Consider the following 23,749-nt stretch of genomic DNA (forward strand, 5'->3'; position numbering starts at 1 on the left):
ATTTATCGAAATGTAATAAAAAATTGTAAATACAACTCAAATTATTAATATCTGACTTCTTATTCAAAGTATTAGAAAATTCGTTGATACGGACCATTTCCAGAAAAATACGCTTATTATAATTTGTTTCACTGTCCAAAACTGTGACACCATTAAAATTCATTTTGTGTCCTGTACTTAATGTATGTTCTGAAAGAGCACAGGACGTTTTTTTTAAATTGCAATCACTTTTGTGAGATGTTATTCTACCTTTAAGAGTGCGGCCTGTTTGTCCAATATATGTCTGATTACAATTAAAACAATCTATTTTATAAACCACCCCCGATTTTTCAAGTTTATGGTAAGGCTCTTTAGTTCTAGAAAAAAGTCTGTTGCCAGTGAGTAAATTTTTATATCCAATTTTAACATTTAAATCTTTTATAATATAAAGTAACTTTGGTGCAAGTTCTTTTAGAAACAAAAACGATTTGTATTTGGGCGCAGCGACTTGTATATTGTTGTCAGTTTCTACGCTGTTATCAAAAAATTTATTTTGTAATGGGGGGACATTATTAGTATCTGTATTGAACAAAATTTTATTAACCAGACTTTCCTATATATATATATACAGGGTAGGCCACCAGTAACGCCTCGGTCGCTAGGGACCAAACGGCAAATGCCACTATAACAATATTTTAAAACAATATTTTGCCTTGGTGTGATTTAGTTAAAATAATAGATTTTCCTGTTATATCATACATTGCATATTGAAGTCGACATATCGCGAATACAAGTACATATAAGGAAAAACTCTATATTGCAAAAATTACTCAAAATTTAACGATCTTTCAGATTGAACATTTCCACGTTTCAGGGATCAAAAATTTTTTTAGTATCGCCACGCCACGCCATCTATACAGAAAGATTTGAACTAACAGTTCTAACTACAATTTGTAGCTATTCGAGGGATCTAACAACCCCAATTTCCAGAACTAAAATAAATGTCTTCTAAATTTTGAAAAATAATTTCTATAAGCTAGATTCACTAACATTATTAATAGATGAATTATTATTATTAATACTTAACAAATATGTGAACATGATACTTAAGTTATCAATGTCAGAACGTCTATTCATAGTGTTCTCACATTGAAAGATGCTGCACATCTCAAGGAAATTTCTTTTAAAAACATTATTTTCTGAAAATTTTATACTTTATTAAAATCAATATCATGTTTACAACTATTTGTATGGTTAGACAACATACAAGAATTCTTATTGAGTCTAATGTCACTTTTATGAGAAACAATCCTATCTTTAAGCCTCATACCAGTTTCCTACGATGACACTGCCATGAGAAACATCGTATTCTCACATCAGCATTGAAGTTTTCTAAATTAACACTATTTATAACAAATTTCCAATTAAAATGCAAATTGAAGCTTATTTTAAAATAAAGAAAAAAAGAAAGATGACAAACAAAATAAAAAATTCTCCAATATTTTTAACAATTAAATTTTAAAAAACTGTATGGAATGGTTGTTTAGGTTTTAAAATATGTAATTTGACTTGTAATACATGTGAATATTAAAAATCTTTTGATAAAGTTCCTGATCGGGAACGAAACGTTAAGAGTAAAAAAGTGAAAATATCGATTTTCTATTTTTCGTTATAACTCATTTGTTTTTTAAGATAGCGTCACGAAATTCGATTTCAGATTTTTTTCTATCTTCCATTGTTTCAGAGTCGCGATAGTCAATTTTTTTTTATGGATGCCACATTGGTTCTCCTCATGGATGGATAAAGAAAAAAATACGCATTCAACAATGCATCACACTTTACAAAAATATCCTGTCTGCCTGCAGTAATTTGAATTTCTTTTTAATTTTTCTGAAATAGTAGGCTGCTGTCCGAATTGTCAAATAATTTGTTACTTTGTTATGACAGTTAGATGGAACTGTTATTTGAGTTTTGTGTGCCACCTATTTCCTGTATAATAATATGTACCTTATTTATTAAATTAAAAATGAGGTTTTTATTGTCTGAAGAAAAAAAGACATGTACGATACATACATACGTGCAAATAGTAACGCCAGAACGACATCTGAACAATATTTGCAACAATATCCAGAACGAATGCAGCCAAATTGTACTTTTTTCCAGAAATTGCACAGATGTATGACGAAAAATGGTAGTTCTGAAAAAAAGAGAGGCAAGTACCACATAAACGCTACACCTAATAATAATAATAATAANTATTTTGTTACACCATTACATATAGATTTATTATTTTCACATGTTTTTATTCTTGTTCTGCTTATAGTCAGTAGTTATATGTTAATGTTTAATTCCAAAACAAGTGTTATTCACTTTTTGGATATGTATTATGTTTATTTACTTGTATTTCAAGTTTATGTAAAATTAACCTCTTCCATTTTTATCAGAGAATTTACTGTACATATAATTTATTTTTAGTGCAAATTGTAATTTAATAATTAAAAATAAACATCCAGATCTAGATTTCGAGCAGCGCGCGAGCTACAAAATATGTACCTACAACAATTTATTTTTGCAAAATTTTTTTGGGTCTGCTGTTTACAACTCTCAGTATACCCTTGGGACTTATTTTCCTATAAATAAGCACTGGCCAGAGAATTCTGCTCTGGTTATAGAATTGCAAGGTACCAAAGTTGACGATCGATCCTTGTTCATGGTGGGTTCGCTAATTCTCAGGGACTTGATATCTGACTTCTCCTGATTCGGACGAATTTGGTTATTATTTTAGATTATGTCAAGCTATCCGGTTTCTAGTTCCAGCTCGAATTTCGTTGCATTCCTGGCTTTTTCGCAGAGAAATTCAAAACTGGGATGAAATTTTAGACCTCGTCAACAGCATTGGACTCTTCAGATGTCTTCTGCTGTGCTCGGCTTAGAGTGTTTGGCACAGTTTGATGTTCTGTGAACAGTTTCGGCGGTTGGATTCGAAACATGGGCGATAATTTTGAAACAGGTGAAAATATTACTTTTACGCGTTGTAACTGAAAATGAAGATAAAACAATTAGTCCCAGTAAGTCCTTTCGACAGTAGAGAAAGTATAAGTTGATATTTGTAACTTTTTCTATATTTACAGAAAAAATAAAAATTAAATTTTTCTATCTGTGCTAGCCGAACTCTTGCTAGACCTTGTTTAACATAAACAACTATGTAGCACAAAAATACATTATTTATCTAACAATCTTAACAATAACAACAATAACAATTATCAACCCGACAAAGCAGCGATTCGTCCCAACCGACTGCCGAATACTAACTAACTGCCGACTAATTCCTTACATAAGCGTTCTCCACACTATCCTCGTTTGAAGGGTCACAAATCTGCAACGAGAGGGCACAGACAGTTTTTTTAACATTAATGGACCTCTTAATTTTCAACGCGAAGTCACCTCCTTAATTACGGTGTTTTGTTTTCCACCTAAATTTCATAGCCCACAACTTTGTCAAAACTTCAAATAATATTAGGTAGACGTTTTCTCTTCAAGAGAAAAACTGTTAATTTAATTGTGCTTCGTAAATTTTCGATTTCGAGTTGCAATTAAAGAAATGGATATACGTTCTTCCAATTAATGGATAATTTATCTTTTATCTAGAAATTTTACTTGGCACTATATATTCTTAAGGGTATTACACAGCTTAGTAAACTGTGTATTATTTTGTAGAGCATTCAATTCCATTAATCCTGCCTCTAAAAGTGAATTATAGACAGTAACGGGCAAACTTAAAATCCGTAGAGACTTAAGAGCCACCAAAAATAATAATCTAAAAGTGCGCCGGAATATTATCTTCCTCTCCTAAAATTAATTCCCGTAAATAGCGGGACCGTTCCCGAACGAGACCAAAAGGGAATTTCAAATTTCTGCAAGTTTAATAACAACCGAACTCGTACAATACCATCCCTACGGCAGAAGCGTCGCTGGTTAAGTCAAAACATCAAGTTAATGAAATCCCTCTTACGACACCATAAATTAAATAGGATTCCCGGACGCTAAAGTCACACTATAACAATTATCTTCATGGAATAACCTGTATAAGCGTTACGATGGATTCTCTCTCTCTTTGCGAAACGAACATAAATTGAGAATGTGTAACTGGTTTATTTTAGCTTTGAAGATAAATTTAAAATTTATATTTTTCTAAGCGTGGGTAAAGATTTACATTAAATAAGCTTTATTAATAATTTTCACTTAAGGTGGCCGTATCTCTGACCGAAACATAGTCAAATTTCTGGAGCTTTTAGGTACTGAAATCTTGAAAAGTAAAACGTGTAGAACAAAAATAAAATCCTTGATGTTTAAAAACGGAAATTGAAGTCCCGTTTCATCTAACAAAGTACTACCATATTCATATAGATGTCGCTACAGGAAACACGTTTATAGTAAAAATAGTACGATTATTTCATTAATTCAAATTCCGGCAAAATACACATAAGTAAAAACGAGAAAATGCCAGGTGCACGTGCATGATAATGAGTTGTCCGGCCTATACGTCCATACCACTCTCTTGCTATCGCATAATTGCGTATGAAAAGAGAAGGGTAATAAAATAATAAAAACTCCAATTTGCGGCCGCCGGTTTTTTGTTCTGAAAATATTTCTATTTTCTATCTTCTACATATTATTATGTACATATTTACAAAAAAGAAGGATGGCAAGTGGTTGTACAAATTTATAATATTTGCAGCCAACTAAAAGTTTTATTTCATATTATTTTCTACATTTTATTACTTATATGGATTCGGACTAGAGTAGGTGCGAATGTAATTATTTCTTGTATGGATCTTTGAGCTGATATCTTTTATTGTTGCGTTGTGGCTGCGAAATATTTTATTTATGGAGTTTACTATTTTTTATATGAAGGAAAAAACATTAACAGAGTAAGTATTACAATTTGCTAGGCATAGTTGTACTTAGTACTAAATTCAAGTAAATAATAGATATTAAAATAAATATGTAGGTACTGTATTTGATTATTTGAAAATAAAAATTACATATGCGACAATGGACTTTCCGCTTACTTAGCCGTAATATAAATATGACATATTGTTGTTGCAATGCACATACAGGCTGTTCCAATAGTGTGACAAAGTTTATAATTATTTTCAGTTATTCAGTTATTATAGGGCAAAATCTTCAGGCCAAAAAGAAGATTTTCTGAACGTTTAATTCGGTCTGAAAATAATGAATAATGGAAATAATAATAAAATGTGAATCCGAGCAAGTAACTTTTTCCGTTATACTAAACTTTATCGCACTATTGTGGCACCCTATATATGACTAGATATATCATTATGGTAAATCAAAAGCATAATAGGTAAAAATTTATAATTATCTATGTTTATAACAAATATTATCTGGTAAAATTCTTTTCTTACTTTTAGATACAGAGACAGTTAAATATAACCGGAAGAAGTCTATATGTTATTTCGTAATATACCTATAGTGGTGAAAAGAAAACAACCCGCTCTATGTAGAACAAATTAAGAAAGATGAAGAATTATGGACCAAATCAATGGCAACAAATTTGGAACAATTTTATAAAAATTGTATACCTACTACCAGAAATAATATACAAAAATATTCCACAGGGAAAAATATGTATGGATCCAAAATATATTATAGAAGCTCAAATTAATAAAAGGAAATAATTTTATTTTATGATTTTTTAAATTTTTTCCTGTTCTACTGTACCTATTCTATTTAATTCTTTATTACTTTCGTTTACTTACATATTTATTAAACTACACTGTTCCACATAATTTCTATTTATATTGGAGGTATTAAAGTACCTACAACTATTTTTTATGAAGTGAACTGAATACCTATTTCTCATAAAAAAAAATTTAGTCTTAAATCGTCCTTTTGTACATAATTCTTTACACAATTTTTGGACAAAATAAGTATATCGTACATATTTTTTATATTTTCTCATCATTATGTATATTCACAGTTAAAATTCTATTTATATTAACAACACGCGAATTTTTTTTTTTAATAAGGATTACTTAATATTAATTATTATTTTTTTTTTCATTTCTGTTTATACCGAAGTAAGCCACCTTATTCACAAATCGTAATTATAACATAACTTTCCGTTATGAACAACTTTTCTTATTAATATTTTTGTATATTATCAAAAACATAACAAAAGCAGTTTTTTCTTCAACGTTATTAATTTTGTTAAATTTCTGATCACCCTGTATATATATAAATTGCAGTTGTTCATAACAACCATATTCAATTAAAAAGCAAAATATTTTTTGTCACGAATTACTTTTTCTAGTAGAATTGAAAATAAAAATGTTTTCCCTCTTATCCACTAACCGTAGATACTAATATAGGTATATTAAATTATGGTTTTAAATAAACTAAAAATTGTTTATATTTCATATTTTCTAAAATTATATAATAGTATGGACTTGCACTGTTACTTATATACTTTTATACAATAATATATCTAAAATGATCATGACATTCTTTAAATATTTACGTATCAATTAACAGAAACCATATCTACCAATTCAGAATCAGGTTATACCAAATTAACCATTCAAAAATAAATTTTTACTAGTGCGACATCTATTACAAATCAAGCGAATTAAAGGTCCGATATAATGCTATTTATGAATGAATATTTTTTAATAATTTTATTCCAATATAACTTCTTAAATAACAAAGTGTTGAACAAGCTGTGAAATAAAGTCTAATCAGCTTATTTATTAAAAGACAACTATATAAAAAATTGCATAATTCTATAATACTATGAAGAAATAATCGTTTATTTGTAAAACTCCAAAAAACCTTCATATTTAGAAATTAATTTCTCACGAATTATTTACCTATCCCAATTAATTTTTGCTTTACTGTCTTCATTTATACTTTGCCAAATGTGATATGAAATTTTACTACTTTCTTCCATTGCTTTAAAAAGATATATTGGAATAAAAAAAGGCCTGTTTTCTACCATTTTTCGGTATAATTTAGGCAACCAGAGATGCATCAGTTTCCATCCTTAATGAAATAAATATGTATATTGAAAATTTGAAGCTTCAAAAATTCTCTCTACGACCATTTCGCTCCAAGTTACAGCTCTTTGAAAATCACCCAAAATTTCGGGATTTTCTTAATATCCCTTAATTTCTAATAAGAATTTTACATTTTTTTTACGATATTGAGTGATTTTTTATGACGCATCTATTCCCAATTTATTTGGTCCTCTAGAGGAAGACAGCAAGCGAGGCCTTGTAGATACTCAAGATGGAAGCCAGCGGAGTATGTACATGGACTAATACTGGTACTTCTTACAGCTACCTTTTTCCATTTTAGGAGCCAATGGTTAGTTGGCCAAAAAAATAATAAATTCCTCAGTAGGAGTCGATGATACGAAAACTGTGTTTTGCAGCGAAATTTTTCAATCCAATCAGTCTCTTTGCAAAGAGACTGATTGGACACTTTTTTAGAGCTTCGTTGGCCAGTCAGTAAAAATAGCTTGCAGAAACGAAATCAAAATGATTCCTCAGCCAAGGGATTTTCAATAAAAACTTCTAAATTCACTAAAAACCCGTAATTTTTCGTTAAGTAGAAGGGATATTTTGACGTTGACGCACAAATCTTTTTAAGAGTGTAAGAACAGGTCAGTTTACTAATATTGGTGTCAACTACAAACAGTTGTTGACATAGAAGAAGGGATTATGTTTACCAAATTTAAATGTTTTGAAAGAGAGATTTTGAAGAAACATATTGTTAGTGAAGATATTAAACTTTTATGTGTAACTTAAGATTGATATTGGAATGATTACCAACTGGATTCCGGTATTAATGGATACGCCTGCCAATTCTATTTGCGAACGTGATATCGAAAATATTATGCGGCCGGTTGCGGCTTTTAATGACGATTCAGTTATTGTATTACCTTTGGAGTGGACTTTCAAGACCAGGAACTCTGTCTTGATTAATAAACTGTAAGTTGTCGGGGTCGACGATCAAACACATGATTCGGTGGCCCCGCACATTTTGCCTGGTTTAATCTTATCTGTGACCGGTCAAAATGTTGCTTTATACGTATGGAGTGATTTCTCGAACGGTTCGGCGTATCAAAAAAATTTACGTATTTATAGGTATACAATAATTTGCAGATTTTCCTTGCAAAAATTATATTATCTGCTCTTGTATGTAAGGAATTCCTACAACCTCGTTTACAATTTATTTCCAACAATTAACCTGTGACCTCGTTCACATCAGTCAAACCAGAAATAATATTTCTTCCAGTGTACGTTTCACATCGATCGGACTACGTGAAAATTACGTACAACAAATCTTACTTTAGTTGAAAGCGAGGCAGTTTTTCCTTTTTCCTGTGATAAATTCCTGCAAACTGTCCTCACTCTATTCTTCCAATCATGCGGTACATTCCTAAACTGTGCATTTATATGCACTGCACCGGAAGTGTGGCAAATTTATTCACTTTTCTCACCTCGTTTTCCACAACGAAAATTCCAAGCACGAGTTGTCTCCCCGCACAGAACGAGTGAAGGCAATAACGAATTTGCATCGTCTTATTAAAATTTTCAAATTCCGGTCTCCGATCAATATGTCACAATCTGGGTGGTCCAAATTACCAAGCAACATTTAAATTGTTCGAAATAAAAATTCTAGACAATGTAACGATACTTTTGTATCACTTTGAAATGGAATTTGTGAACACACAGCCCATACACAACAGATGACGATCACTTCACTTAACAAAAATAATAATAGACAAAAAATTTTATTTACAAAATGAAAATGGTTATATTTGATTCTAGCTTGTATTCAAGAATTGAAAATTATTTTTCGAACGCCAGCAAATAAAAAAAACATTAAAAACTATTCGAGAATGTCAGAGCAACTTGCTACTCTACAGTTCGTTCATGATGAAAGGGAACAAATTCGTTTAAAATTCATTTTGTGGAAAAAACGCTCGGACAAGTCGATTAGTAGTTATGGATTTTTTGACATAAGAAAATTATGTACAGGGTGTCAAGAAGAACATACGCGGTCATCATTGATATTTTTTTAATGGAACAGCCTGTATATTATGCCATTTTTGAATTGTACAGTAAATTCTGAACACTTTTTGTATAACATACCATATCTCTAAAATCAGCGGAATAATTTCACATATACTTTCTTTTTTTCTAATTTAATTATTTACTGAGGTATTTTGGCGCAAAGTGGAGTGGGCAAATTTGATATATACATATAAAAAAAACTAGGCAAACCTCTCTGAAATACACGGACGAGCTTTTCATAAATCGTTAACTTCTGAGGAACTCGATCTAGTGAAAACCACTAATAGGTTCTGCAGACATTTCCTGCTAATTCGAACGCAATTATTTTTAAATGAGATTTTGATGAGCATTTAATAGTTCGTTGAATACCGCGGTTTTGTCCCATTTTCGACGATATTCGTCGTATCTTCCAGAAATTAGAAGTCTTGATTGGATAATTTAATATGAATGGAATATGAAGTGACTATTGTTAATTTAAATGGGCCAACCTCACAACATAATATAATTTATTCTCTAGGTATATTTATAATTTGAAAGTTTTACATACTCCCATGTGCCCAGTTTTATATTCGAAGCTGTAGTAAATTGTGTGCTACTTTAAAAAATTTAAAAGATTTTTTCATAACAAAAACTGATATCTGATAACAATTTTTCTAAAAAAAAAACCACTGAATTTCACCGTGTGGAACTGTGGTAAATTTAATGCTTCATTTGAAATATTCTGGGTTTGATATTTTCCAATATACCGATAAAAGCTAAATAAGTATTCAATAACATATTTTTTTAAATCTATATTTTACTATCTTCATTTTACATACATATTTACGAATCAATTAGTAAATAGAAATTAACACTTTTCTGCAATATTTTCTATTTTATTGAGCCATATTTGACAGAACTATAATAACATTACCAACAAATTTTTTAATAGGGCGCTCTACATTTTATAGTATAAATAGATATACCTAGTATAGTATAAATAGATATAGTTATAGTTATACCTACTTTTTTGTCATAGTCTTTAAAAAATGGAGGAATCAAATGAAAACAATAATTTAGTACTACTTTTATTTTGTTACAGCAAATGTTCAAAGTGGCCCCCATTTACCATTGCACAATGACCAATTCGGTGTTCAAAGTTATCAATTAAACTTTGAATAACATTTGGTGTTATGTTTTGAACTTCTTCTTTGATACGATTTCTCATTCCTTCGATAGTGTCTCGTCAGTTCACATACACTTTATTTTTTAGATAACCCCACAAAAAAAAAACTAGTGGGGTTAAGTCAGGGGAGCGTGGTGGCCATTTCAAGTGGCCCTCTTCTGCCTATCCATCGATTTGGGGAACTTCATTAAAGTAATTTCTCACATCGAGGCGAAAATGTGGAAGGGCACCATCTTGTTGGAACCAGACATCACCAGCAGGCATATCGTGCTCATTAGGTTTAGGAAAAATTAATTCAAGGGCTGGATTCAGCTGAAAACGCAAAAATCCAAATAAATGTTTTCTGTCAAATTGTCCTCAAATAATTAAGGTCCCAGTATGCGATTTCCTACTATTCTTCGTCAGTGAAAATTATATGATTTTTTAACTTGGGTTGTCTTTCAAATAAACCTCACAAAACTGTAATCTTCTGTCTGTGTCATCTGCACATATTTCTTGTAAGACGTTTGTAAGGATGCCACTTTTAAGACTTTAGAGTTCTGTGAACTGAGAACGACGACAAGTTGAAGTTGGCCGAGAAAGATCTAATGGATGAGTGAGGATTTTCAGTAACGGCGAGCATCATATTATTTTAACAGTCATTTTCGCTTACCGTTCTTCGCCTTCCTGATCCAGGTAAATCTTTTATGCTTCCGGTTTCTTCACTTTTTGGATACTTTACTTATAGCTCCACTAATTCTCAAGTCTGGATACTTATGGTGAAAAAGTTACATACCTCCTGTTGACTACGGATTTTATCTCCGCATCCAGTCATAATTAAAATTTCAATCTGGTTTTCGCTTATACGGACAACCATATTTCAAAATAATTTAACAATGAATGAATTGGTATTATAACGATTCACGTTATACCTAAGGAAGTCTGGTGAATTTTATGTGTTTATTGATGTGTTTTTTTTTTGAGAAAAAAAGCTTTAAAGTTAGTAGAAAAAGATTAATAAAGAGTAGGTACGATTTTTAAAGTACAGAAAAAATTATGATTGTTTGAAATAGTCGTCAGTAACTACGACATAAAACAATTTTAAAATTTTTTTTTTGACAACTTACAAAAAAGTAGGTATACCCTTATATCGATGCATTCGTCTTTAGAAGGGCTATCTATTTATACTATAAAGTATAGAGCGTCCTATTAAAAAAATGTCGGTAATGCTAGAGGCCTGTCAAACATATCTCAAAAAAATAGAAAATATTGCAGAAAAGTGACAATTTCTATTTACTAACTGACCTGTTTAAGCGATTTTTTTAAATTTCAACTGGAAAAAATATGAATTTTATTCTATCAATTTGGGACACACTGTATATTTATCGCCTAATAGGAGAATTTTATAGCTGAAAGGTTTACAGATCTTCATTGTGTCTAATCGGATATTTGAAACTGTAGTAAATTCCATGCTAATTTGAAAGTACTGTGAAAGTGAAATGTTTAGATTTTTCTATAACTGCAAAAATTGGATATATATTAACAGTTTTTCCTTAAAAATACATTGTTTGTTCCTTTTTAAGAAGTACTATCCTTCAGTTTATTAGAACAAGTTTAGATGGATGGAGAAATTTGTAAAAGTTTTACAGACACTCATTGTAGGTATCCAGCTTTATATTCGAAACTACAGTAAATCTTGTGCTACTCTCGAAATATTGTAGAAATTTGAAAGATTTCACTATTTTAAATACAAAGTAATAGCCAAGTATTTATTAACAACATTTTTATAAACATATTTATACATTTATCAATTTATTGCTAGTTTTACAGATCCTCATTGTGTCTAATTTTATGTATTCAAAACTGTAGTAAATTACTTGAAATTGTAGGTATAGATTTTAAATTCGAAACTGTAGCAAACTGTATGCTACTCTGAAAATACTGTGAAAAATTCAAAGATTTGACTTTTTTTTCATAACAGCAGATACTGAATATCTAATAACAATTTTTCTTTGAGAACACATTTTATTTCGTTCCCTTTTAAGAATTGTTATCCTTCATTTTATCAGATTAGATATTTATCGGTGAATGGAGGGCCCCTCGTAGAATTTTTCCGTGCTTCCATCAGGAAGCTGTTAATAAATCAAAATTTTATCAGCTCCCTGCCACGAGAGCCTTACGCGACGTCCAGAATTTATTTTTTTCCTCGCTAAACGGATTGCCTCAATAAACTCCAGTCTTAGGTGCAATCATTTAATGGACAAGGAAAATAAATCTGTAAATAAATCCGGACGGCAATAAATAAAATGAAATAAAAAAAATGGTTCCACTTTAATATAGGACCCTTCAATTGTCCACTAATTTTCCAAAAAAAAATAACTGATTATAAGTTTTACAACTTCACTATTGATATATTTTTCATAACTGCAAAATATTATTTCGAAGTATTTGTCAGTTTGCCAAGTCTTATGTCAAGAAAATTATTTAGACATACAAGACGAGTAGTCAATAAACCTGTCAAGTCAAATCTGTCATAATCTTCATGTATTTGTACACAGCAGCTCATAGTACACGAACAGGTAGTTAATTTAGAACAGGAAACACAAAAATGGACGGTTCACTGATTTTCATAGTAAACATATAATCTCTAACTAAAGCATATTAAATATTAATTAAAAAAAGAGATTGCAAATAACGAATATTAGGTAAACTTGTATTGATAAATACGTATTTAGATTTTGAACAAATATCATATAAATAGCGACGACTTTCTTGTTTACCGAACACCATAACCATCGAAATCTTACATTTAAGAGACCATAACAGTAACTAATACCTATAGGTACCGATAACAGGATCTTCGGAGTAATTGAGGAAAAATTAGAGCACTTTTTTCCTAATTACTCATAATTTTATGAAGTATTTCAAAATTGCATCATATGAAAATGTGCTTATTTATTTAACACATTTCTTCCAATTTCACATAAAAAGTTTGAGTATAAGTGTTCTGTGAAACATCGGCACCACTACATAGTAAATCTACGCTGTTCATAAATGCTAGAGTAAAGTCAGAAGTTCTCAACAAGTTTTCTTTTACAAATGAGACATACCTATTTTAGATTTGATTTTGTAAAAAATGTATCAATTATATTTTGCTACATTTTATCCGTATCTGTATATATAAAATATATGTATGCGTTTAAGGTTTAGTGCAGACATATTAGCCTACTTTTGGATTGGATTTACGTCCTTACTACTATTATTTATAAATGACTGCGGGCATATTTTTATGAAGTCATTGATATTAACCGGTGGCAGAGCTCAGAAAATAAAAGTTAAACTAAGGGTAGATTGTAAGCTGCAGACGCGTAAAATCAAGCACCCACAATAGATTCAATGACTACTGGAGACAACTGCCGACTTGTAATTAATGATACTGTGAGGAAGGCAATACTGAGCTTGAAGTAGTCCTCGCCAGACCTAATAAAAGACAACTGTTGTGTCTCGGCTACGACCTGAATCTGTAGTTTAATGTAAATAAGCAGAACGTAGGAAATTTCGCTCGAGACCGAGAATGCTTTTTAAAGTCGAATGGAATGATAAAAGTGCTTTTATATTTCGATAAAAGGACAGATTTTTCATAAAAAGTAATTTATTTAAAAAGTGCACCGACCTGTGATATCTAACAGCGTCGCTATCTAGTTCACTATGCTTTAGAAAGATTTTCTACTTTCCAGTGATAAAATGAATTACAGACTATTTTACACAAAAATAACAGTATCTGCATTTAAACGATCATTTAAAACATGTACGGGCAGTAAATAATTATTGTTGAAAATGCTACCCCAAACGTTGATACGTTGCTGAAATCGTCCTGCTCTTACAGCGTTTAATTTAAAAGTTCAAACTATAAAGGGCGAACGGCAGCTCTTGTGGCGGAGGCAATAGGAAGTGGGTTAGTTCTAATTTTATTTTGATCCCAACACACATATTCACCAGATTGAGAAAAACATTATAGGGTGGTTAAAAGGATATTAACTGGGCGCCAACCTATTAATAAATTAAACTTAAAACCCTATAACGGTTTCCTCACCCCGTAGATAGGAATGGGAGTGAAAAAAAATGTGCAAAATAAAATTACAGGTATATTTCTCACAACTATCGTCCTGTGGTTTACTTAGGTGTTCAGCGGAGTTCAGGGGTGTTTATAGATGATCCGGAGGTATACGAATCTGATGTCGGCAATGGTTGAACTAAATCTCTCTGCCAGGCTACCATAAAGATTATCTACTTGCGGGACTTCAAAAATTCACTTAGAATGGACTAATGAAGAATGGCAACTTCTATTAAATCAGTAATACGTGACTTTATTTAACTTTAGCTACTAACTAACAACTAGAAATTTCTTTACGATTTATTCTCAACTGCCTCTCCAAGAATGTCATTTACGAAATAAATCTCCAAAATAATTGTTACTGATGACAATCTCTTTACTAATTTATAATTTTAATCTTTAAATATTTAATAATCTCCTTTTAATCTTTATTAAAATCTTAAATCTTTAAATGTTTAAATCTTTAAACAAATCTTTATTTTAAATCTTTACTGGTAAGCTCTGATGAGAGAGAGAGAGAGAACAAACACAACATTCTATTAGCACGTGGTTGTACAGCATTGAAGGTTATAAAAAAATAAGCAAAATTCAAGTGGTTAATAAAACTGAAATCTGCTAGATTGAATTTAAAAAGATAAATTTAAATAATTGGTAAATTACCTTGTACGATGGATTTCATTATTTACTGGTGATTAAATTGAGGTAAACTTTAGGTTTAGAATTATAATCACACACGAGTTTGTTACTTTGCCAGTTACAAAATCAAAGAGGCTTCAAGTCGCTCCGACTTGGGTTTTATTAAATTAAATCTCATAAAAACTCAACCGCTATGATTGGTCGTTCAAACAAATTTCAGACTGGGCAACTGCTATTTTATCACCAGGTTCTATCATTGACCTTAACCTAGGTCCAAACAACATATTATTGAGTTCACTTAGCATGCTTCTACGGTTTGATCGAGTTCCTAGCTGGATATGACATAAACAAAATAAATAATCTTCAATACTTGACATCCAAGTAACCTAATCAAATGTGCAACAGATTCGTTTACAATTAAACAATAATAAAAAGAAATAATTACAATAAAAATGTAGTACAATTAAATTATACAAGTACAGATATCAGTATGATTCGATAAAGATTTACATTTCGCTTAATAAAATGTCTCCAGCTTCATAAACAGGTACCTAGCAAACATATTAAACCAATGTTCTATAACTAGTTGTAGGGTATAACAAAGATCTACATAACGTTACAAGAATACAACAGTGTACAGGTGGAAACAAAATAAATATGTGTTATAACAAAATTGAATTTTTATATCGAGATCTCAAGAAACTGTTAATTGTTGTACACGAGCAGTGTTATAGCTAAAAATGGTGACAGTCACGCTGTATAGATAGTGAATGTTACAATCTAACTGAATGCGGATTTTGTAACGCACAGATATGTTCATTGTGATTATTCTTTATGCCGAACCTAGTAAAACACTTCAGACTCCATCAGATCACATGACAAACGAAATGAATCTATCATTTTATGCGTGTTGTTGAAGTAACCAGCGACAAAATTCTAATCGCTGAGGAGCACTTTAGCATATACGCTTGTACCTTTTGATGATGAAACGGATGTAATATTTCTTTGTTCAATACACGCTATACAAAATTCAGTGATAAGTGAAGACTACTTGCTATACGTCGAACACTAATAAATTGAATAGTTACCAATGACAGCATCTATTACATCTTTTTCATTTTACACATTCACTTCAATAGGATGGATAGCCTTTTTTGGAGTGGGGTTACCTTCTTCTCCAAGTCTACGAAATGATACACTAAAGACTGTGTGGGTAGGTTGATGTCTATTTGGGTATCTTCGTCGGTATTCTCGGGCTGCTTATCTGGCGTTCCCATTGGAATACCCACATACAGTACACGCCTAAAGTATGGAATAAATTCAGTAAAAACGAAACAATTTTTTTTGGGAAAAATCCTCGAACAGGTCGATTTTTAATTTAAAAATGCGATTTTCAACCGTCATTTGTTTTCGAGTCATGACGTCATCGACATTTTTTTTAAATAGCAACCTCCTATTTTTTTCTTGATTCTGAAAGATCGTTTCATTGTCGATCTGACAGTACTAAAATGTTGCCATCTTACATAGGAAAGTTTTCGAGTAAATGACGATTGAATGTTAGAAAACCCAAATCAATTAAAATTAAGCAAATACGTTACCAAATTTAGTTTTTCCCTGAAGTTTTTTATGGATCACGTAGGTGTAAATCTTTACAAAGAGTCACTGTCATACCGACTTTCTAAGTATTCTAAGCGATATAAAAATATTGTTGAATTTAAAGTATTATGTCACATTTAACTGTCACACAAAGAATTGAAATTTTAATTTTTATCGGATGCGGGGATAAGACTAGAACGCAGGAAGTTTGCGATTTATTTAATGAAAAACATGATCGCCGTATCAGCCAATCAACAGTAAGATAGAATCTAAATTTAGAGAAACTGGCAATGTTGTAGATATTCCAAAACCTGGACGTCCAAGCGTTAGTGAAAATCACAAATAGAACATTTTGATGAGTATGGTAGATAATCCTCATAATACTTCACGATTGGTTGCATTAAACAATGAAATTAGTCAGACCACAGTGCTACGTATCCTGAGGCAGGAAAAATAACATCCCTACAAAATTCAACTTGTGCCGGAATTAAATGAAGACGATCCCGACCGCCGCTTACACTTTTGTGAAATTATGATGGATTATGGATTTGTCAAGTAAATAGAGATTTACACCGGCAAATACTTTTTTCAGACGAGGCCACATTTTGTATCAATGGTACAGTGAACCGTCAAACTTGTAGGTATTGGAATCGGGAAAATTTTCATTGGATGACAGAGACACATACCCAACACCCACAGAAATTAAATGTGTGGGCTGGAATAGTTGACAACAGAATAGTAGGCTTTTCTTTTTTGAAGGAACCCTTACAGGAGAAAGATATTTAGAGTTTTTACAAAATGACCTTGTTTCAGCGCTTGCAGTAATTTTTCCTAACGATAATGACTCTGATATTCCCGATGACACCATATGGTTTCAGCAAGACGGTGCACAGTTCCCCAGATCTTACACCCCTGGACTATTTCTTATAGGGATACTTAAAGTCCAAAGTGTACGTTAATAGACCACATAATTTAGAAGAACTCCAAAATTGTATTATAGATGAAATACACAGTTACTCCAGAAATAATTCATAATGTGCAAGAAGAATTTCTACACAGATTTGCGTATTGTGAAGAAGTCGGTGGGTGGCAATTCGAACACTTAATTTAGGTAGAAAACTTAATGAATTGTATTTGCTTGACATGGAATTGTTATTTTTTTAATGAATAAAATTTACGTTTTCTAACATTCAATCGTCATTTACTCGAAAACTTTCCTATGTAAGATGGCAACATTTTAATACTGTCGGATCGACAATGAAGCGATTTTTCAGAATCAAGGAAAAAAATAGGAGGTTGCTATTTAAAAAAAATGTCGATGACGTCATTACTCGAAAACAAATGACGGTTGAAAATCGCCTTTTATGCTAAAATATGTATTTTTTAAATTAAAAATCGGCCTGTTCGAGGATTTTTCCCAAAAAAAATTTGTTTCGCTTTTACTGAATTTATTCCATACTTTAGGCACGTACTGTACATAGACAATATCTGCATCCTCTTCAGTTGTAAATAAATAATTTTTTTATTTAGCAGGTTAACTGTCAAATAAATAGCAAAATGACACAAATAATAATTATTTTTATAGCAACCATCATTTTTACTTTGATTGAAATATGAAATTATATATTTTTTAAATGCTTGTAACTTCTAAACAAAAACGAATCGGACCTATGTTCAGATAAGACAAAATGTTTGAAATTAACCCAGCTACCATCAGTCAAAGGTTGTAGAACACCCTGTACTATATCTGTGGTAATATCGATTATATTTTTATTGGCCCAAAATGTTTTAGCTAACTTTAGAGAGATATCAAATGTTTATTGATTTTCCATACTTCTATGCATTAAAATAGAAAGGTTCCTAATACTGACTTCGCTATAACAGCCAGCGCGGTACTTATTTGCTTATTTACGCTCTGGTTATCAAAGAGCTCAAGGCCCCATGCCTATACAAACCTGAAGAAAACTTGTTTGGTACTTTTCTAATTAGCGAAAACATTATCAACGTAAGTCTCACCCGTCGGCTCGTTTCTCTCCTCTTAATTTCTTCCTGTCGTCGCTCCCTGATGGACTGCGAGTGCGTGCTCTCTCTGGTATATTCGGGCCCTGTTTTTTTAGAGGATGTGGCTAATTTAAACGCCGACGTACCGTTGATATACTACTAACGTGACTTTTAATAGGATGCTCATCATCGCCGATGTCATTATGTAATACGAAGAACTTTTAACCGCTTCCTATGTCCCATTCAACGCGGCGAGCACTCTGATTATAAATTTTTTAGGACGTGACTCGTAGGCTATCGAATTTTAAATTCTATACGCGAATACAGCGAAATCTCTTCCGAGATGATTGAGCAAACCAAAGGAAAAATGATAGGACATTTTTATTGACAGGTTGATTTGGCAACTTGTTTGTATCTCGGAAACGGAGGTTTTTAAGACAGAAGCCCTTCTTAATTTTTAAATTTCTTTATCGCCATTTAAAGATAACTGCTTTTTTATAATTTCCCTCTAAAATTTAAAAGCCTTTTAGCTGCTCCTTAAAAAATATGCGGAAACGGTAATCTATATGCTTATTATCACAAAGTGTTGTCGCAGCAGAAATAAGAGTTCGTGTTAGAAATAAATGTTTATTTCCCTCTTTTTATATACAGGATTAAATACAAATGTTGCAATAATTCTTTTTAACTTTCAGTTGAAGTCAGACTACTCTGACTATAAACAACAACAAAACTCTCTTGTTTTTAACTTGTAGAAAAAACTTAACCATAGAACTGCACTGAATACAGAACTTAACAGAACTTTAATCTAACAGTGCCGACAACCTTAAAAACACAAATCTGGTTTGTTACACTTTACAACATAAAGCAATTAAAAATAAACTGTTTGTAGGGAGTTCTTTAAAAGTTATCACAGAACTTTTGCCAACGTAGGCTTTGTTGATTACACAACTCCTCTACAAAAAAAAAAAAAAAAAATTAAACATGCGTGGAAATTTTGACGTCTGATACGGCTAAGGGCATTTTGGTATCAGCTGTAACTTTGTGGAGAAACAATCAACGATACATTACTAAATTCAATGAGATTACTTAAAACTCGAAACTTAAATTACATATATAATTAGTGAAAGGGAAAATAAAAATTATTTGTGTACCTATTATACAATTATACTTTATTATCAAAAATTTACACAGGTATCATCTAAAGAACTATCATCACTGTCGACTTTCCCTGTTTGGTCCGCGATTGGAGGACAATTTTGGCAACTGTTCCTAGAACATGTTCCGCATGTCGCATTACAATAGAGTCCAACTTTGCGACAACTGCAAGTCGCACCACATCCTTTTCTGCAATTGCAAAATATCATTTTTAAAAGTTCTTCGGGTGCAGGCTGGTTGAACATTTTGATTGGCTGGAGAGCATTTTCATCAGTTGGATTAATGCTATCATTATCAAGCCACGCCTGAGTTTGTAAAAAAACTCTCTTAATGTGTTGGTCCAGAGCATCAACTATAGGGACAAGATATGATAGTTTCACAGCCGTTTTCTTGTTAGTAGCCTTAACGAAGGACTCGAACCGCAAGCGCTCCATTTACACGAACCGACAATTTTCACTGAATAATACAATTTGTGTTTTCACGATAACTTTTTTATTTTTTAATATTTTTCATCGCTCCATAAAGCAATTTGCAGGGAATTGCAAGAGCTACAAATCAACCTTTATAGTTGAAGGGTTTTGAACTCTTCGATTTCGAGATTTTTAGGTTTTAAGGGCTCATACACGCAAATGCAAACTAAAAAAAGGTAATATCTCAGTTAATTTTTGCTCTACAGAAAAATTGAAAGAGAACAAAAACATTATACAAAAAATACCTTTAATTTTGAACTCTTGCATTTTTCACGTATTTCATTTTTGAGTTATTTCGCAAAAAAATAAATTTTTTTAAAAATTAAAAAAAATGTTTTCATTATTTCAAACTTTTTTAAATCTAGGCATTCTAAACCGGTCAAACTTGCAGAGCCTATTATTAGTACCTAAATAAAGTCAACTGTACATGGATTACGCTTAGTTTCTATTTTTATGGTCCAACCATAGATTTTATTGTTGATTTTTTCTCCGAAAAAATGAAATGGCCATTTTATTTTCATCATAACTCCGCTAGTTTTTGAGCTACTAAATTTTTAAAGCATTTTAAAGGTCTTTTCAAGCACTTTAAAAAAGGTTATATTCATTTTCTTCGATAAATTAGTTCTTTCGCCATTATTTTACGGTAAAAGGTTCGAATTTACTTTCCGAAAAATAAACAATCACATTTAGAGAGTTATTATTCGGTTATTATTACATCCACGCTAATCAACAAACAAATGGATCGATTCGTTATTTCAAAAGCTTTATTTTTGCTTTATATGGATTTTTCGATAAAACGCAAGGTTTTCGAGTTATTTATCAAAAATGGTTGAAAAATATGCACTTTTTAGATGAAAAATCAACATTTTCAATCGCAAATAACTCGGAAAATATTAATTTTGGAAAAAAACGTTATAGAGCATTTTATTGCTTATAATTCATCCCTCTATTGATTTCTGCGATTAAAATGGGTGCCTTCATTGCCACCCCCAAGAAGGGCTGGCATTCACCCCCAGGGTGAAAGCACACATCGGCACTATGTAAGTTTTGTTTGAGCAATTTTCCACTTACTGTTAAAATTTCACGTCAATCGGTGCATATGTCAAGAATTCGGACCTAAAAACCGTCATATACTGAGCTATTAGTGAGGGATTAACGAATTTTTCGAAACATAGGTTTTTATTCCTACTACGACAATATCTTGAAAACCGTTGAAATTTACAAAAAAAAATCACTAAAAATAAGCTTAGAGTCGCTATTTTTAATATTCCTATATTTTTAAGTGTCTAAGAATACATACAGTGTGTATTAGCCAAATGGAATAAATTCAATAATAAATAAATGGGGGCGTGTTCGAAAAAAAGCTCGGACGCGTCGATTGGTATTTTTTGTTGCGTATTTTTTTCAACAAAAACTTTTTATACAAAGTTCAGAAAATTCTAAACATATTTCATGTACTTGTCCTATACCGCGAATATCTCAGGCGTGACCGATCTAATTGCAAGCGTTATTCGTCTTCTTAAGTCATCGAAGTCGAGAGGTTTAATTTTGTATACAATGCTTTTGACATATCCCCATAAGAAGAAGTTTAATGGTGTCAGATAAGGGGATCGTGCTAGCCATTCCATCGATCCTCGCCTCCCTATCCACCGATCTGGAAGTATTCGGTGGATATCAAATTCACTTGTGGGTTTGCTGGATCAGGATATAAGTTTGTCAAAGTTGGCACGACATTATTTTGGAGCAGTGCTAAATAATCATCGCCATTCAAATTGCCATCAATGAAAACGGGACCTATGATATGATCTCCAACAATTCCTGTCCAAGCATTAACCTTTTCAGGATATTGCGTATGTTCTTCTGTAATCCAGTGAAGATTTTCCCTAGACCAATAGCGACAATTTTGACGATTGCATGACCGTGAAGTGTAAAGGTGCACTCATCAGGACACAAAACATGTTCTAATTGGATCACATTGTTATCTAACATTGCCATCATTTGTTCACAAAAATACGTTCTCCTATCAAAATCGTCTTCCATGAGCTCGTGAGTTGGTTTTATTTAATATTCGAATAATCGATGAATGGCTAACATCGAACATTGGGGCTGCTTTTCGACTAAAAGTATGTGGGTTTTCCTCAAACTCAAGCATAATATCCAATTTGATATCATCACCTATTCATTGGCAGCTGCTTTTTTATCTTCCTTACATGTCCAAGCTCTCGAAACTGTTTTTCTATTTTACTAATTGTCTCTTGGGATATAGTCGGCAAATTTGGAAGTCTTTCATGAAATAAGCGAGCAACTTCTATTTGTGTCCGTGTGTTATCTCCATAACCAATCATCTGTAGAATTGTTATTTTGTGCATTTCTGTTAAATGAACCATTTTTCTGATATGCGGTTAACGAAATTCAAACGACTAAGTATAACACTGACAACTACTATCATGCAGGCAAACAACACGTTGTTAAGGCCATGCGTTTTACAAAGAAGTAAACAAAACTATAGTTTTTTTATGTCTTATCGATAAAAAGGAACGCTGAAATGGTTTTTGCTTACTTTCTGATAATCAAGAACTAAATGGGGAATAAATATTGAGTATGTTGTAGCGAATTTCTGTAATCAAATAATTTTCTTAAATTTTTGCAATAAATCTGAAAATACTTAATATTTCCGAAACAGTTATAGATAGGTATAGGACATTGTACATGAAATATGTCTAGAATGTTCTGAAGAATCTGTTGCGTTTAAAATAAGAAAGTTACGTGACATACCCTGTATAAAAAGTTTTTGTTGAAATAATGCGCAACTAAAAATACTAATCGATGTGTCCGAAAGTTTTTTCAAAGACGTCCCCATTACTTTATAATTGAATTTATTCCATTTGGCTGATACACACTGTATTGAAAGTTTTCCATAATTGTAGAACATAACGCGTACGAGTACGAGTACCTTCGTAAGATATACCTAATTCAAATAATTTATTTCATTCTCTAACAGCCCACTGCATTGTGATGGACGATTGTCGTGCTGTTCTGAATAATTCCGCTGAATAGGAAGTTGAACAGGGTCAAAGTGCTTGAAATGTACGGCTTTATTTAAACTTTCGGTCGTATAAAATAAGACTAACAATGAGTTCCAGCAATAAAATACTAGAACAATGAGAGGTAATACCTAGTTTATTACCTTTTGATGAGAGTTGATTAAGAGCAATGCAGAGAATGTCGCTTTAGACTCGGCTGCAAGATGAGAATGGCAGTCATTGTTAGATAAAAAGTAATTTTAAATACAGAGAATTTACTAATGTTTACTATCGTATTCCTATACTTTTTCCAGAGGTTTGGAATTTGAAATGAGCAATAAAGCAACAACTTCCTTAACCTACCTCTGTCGTTTTTTTAAATACAATTGAAATTATTGTGCGAAAAATGAATTAAAAGATTTATTTTATCTGGTTGAACATTTTGCAATAAGGACTTCGTAATAAAGATATAACCTCTAACTACCTCACATTAAAAATTATTTAATAAAAGTGTAGTACGCAAATAA

This window comes from Anoplophora glabripennis, unplaced genomic scaffold, assembly GCF_000390285.2.
Source record: "Anoplophora glabripennis isolate ALB-LARVAE unplaced genomic scaffold, Agla_2.0 scaffold320, whole genome shotgun sequence".
NCBI lineage: Eukaryota > Metazoa > Arthropoda > Insecta > Coleoptera > Cerambycidae > Anoplophora > Anoplophora glabripennis.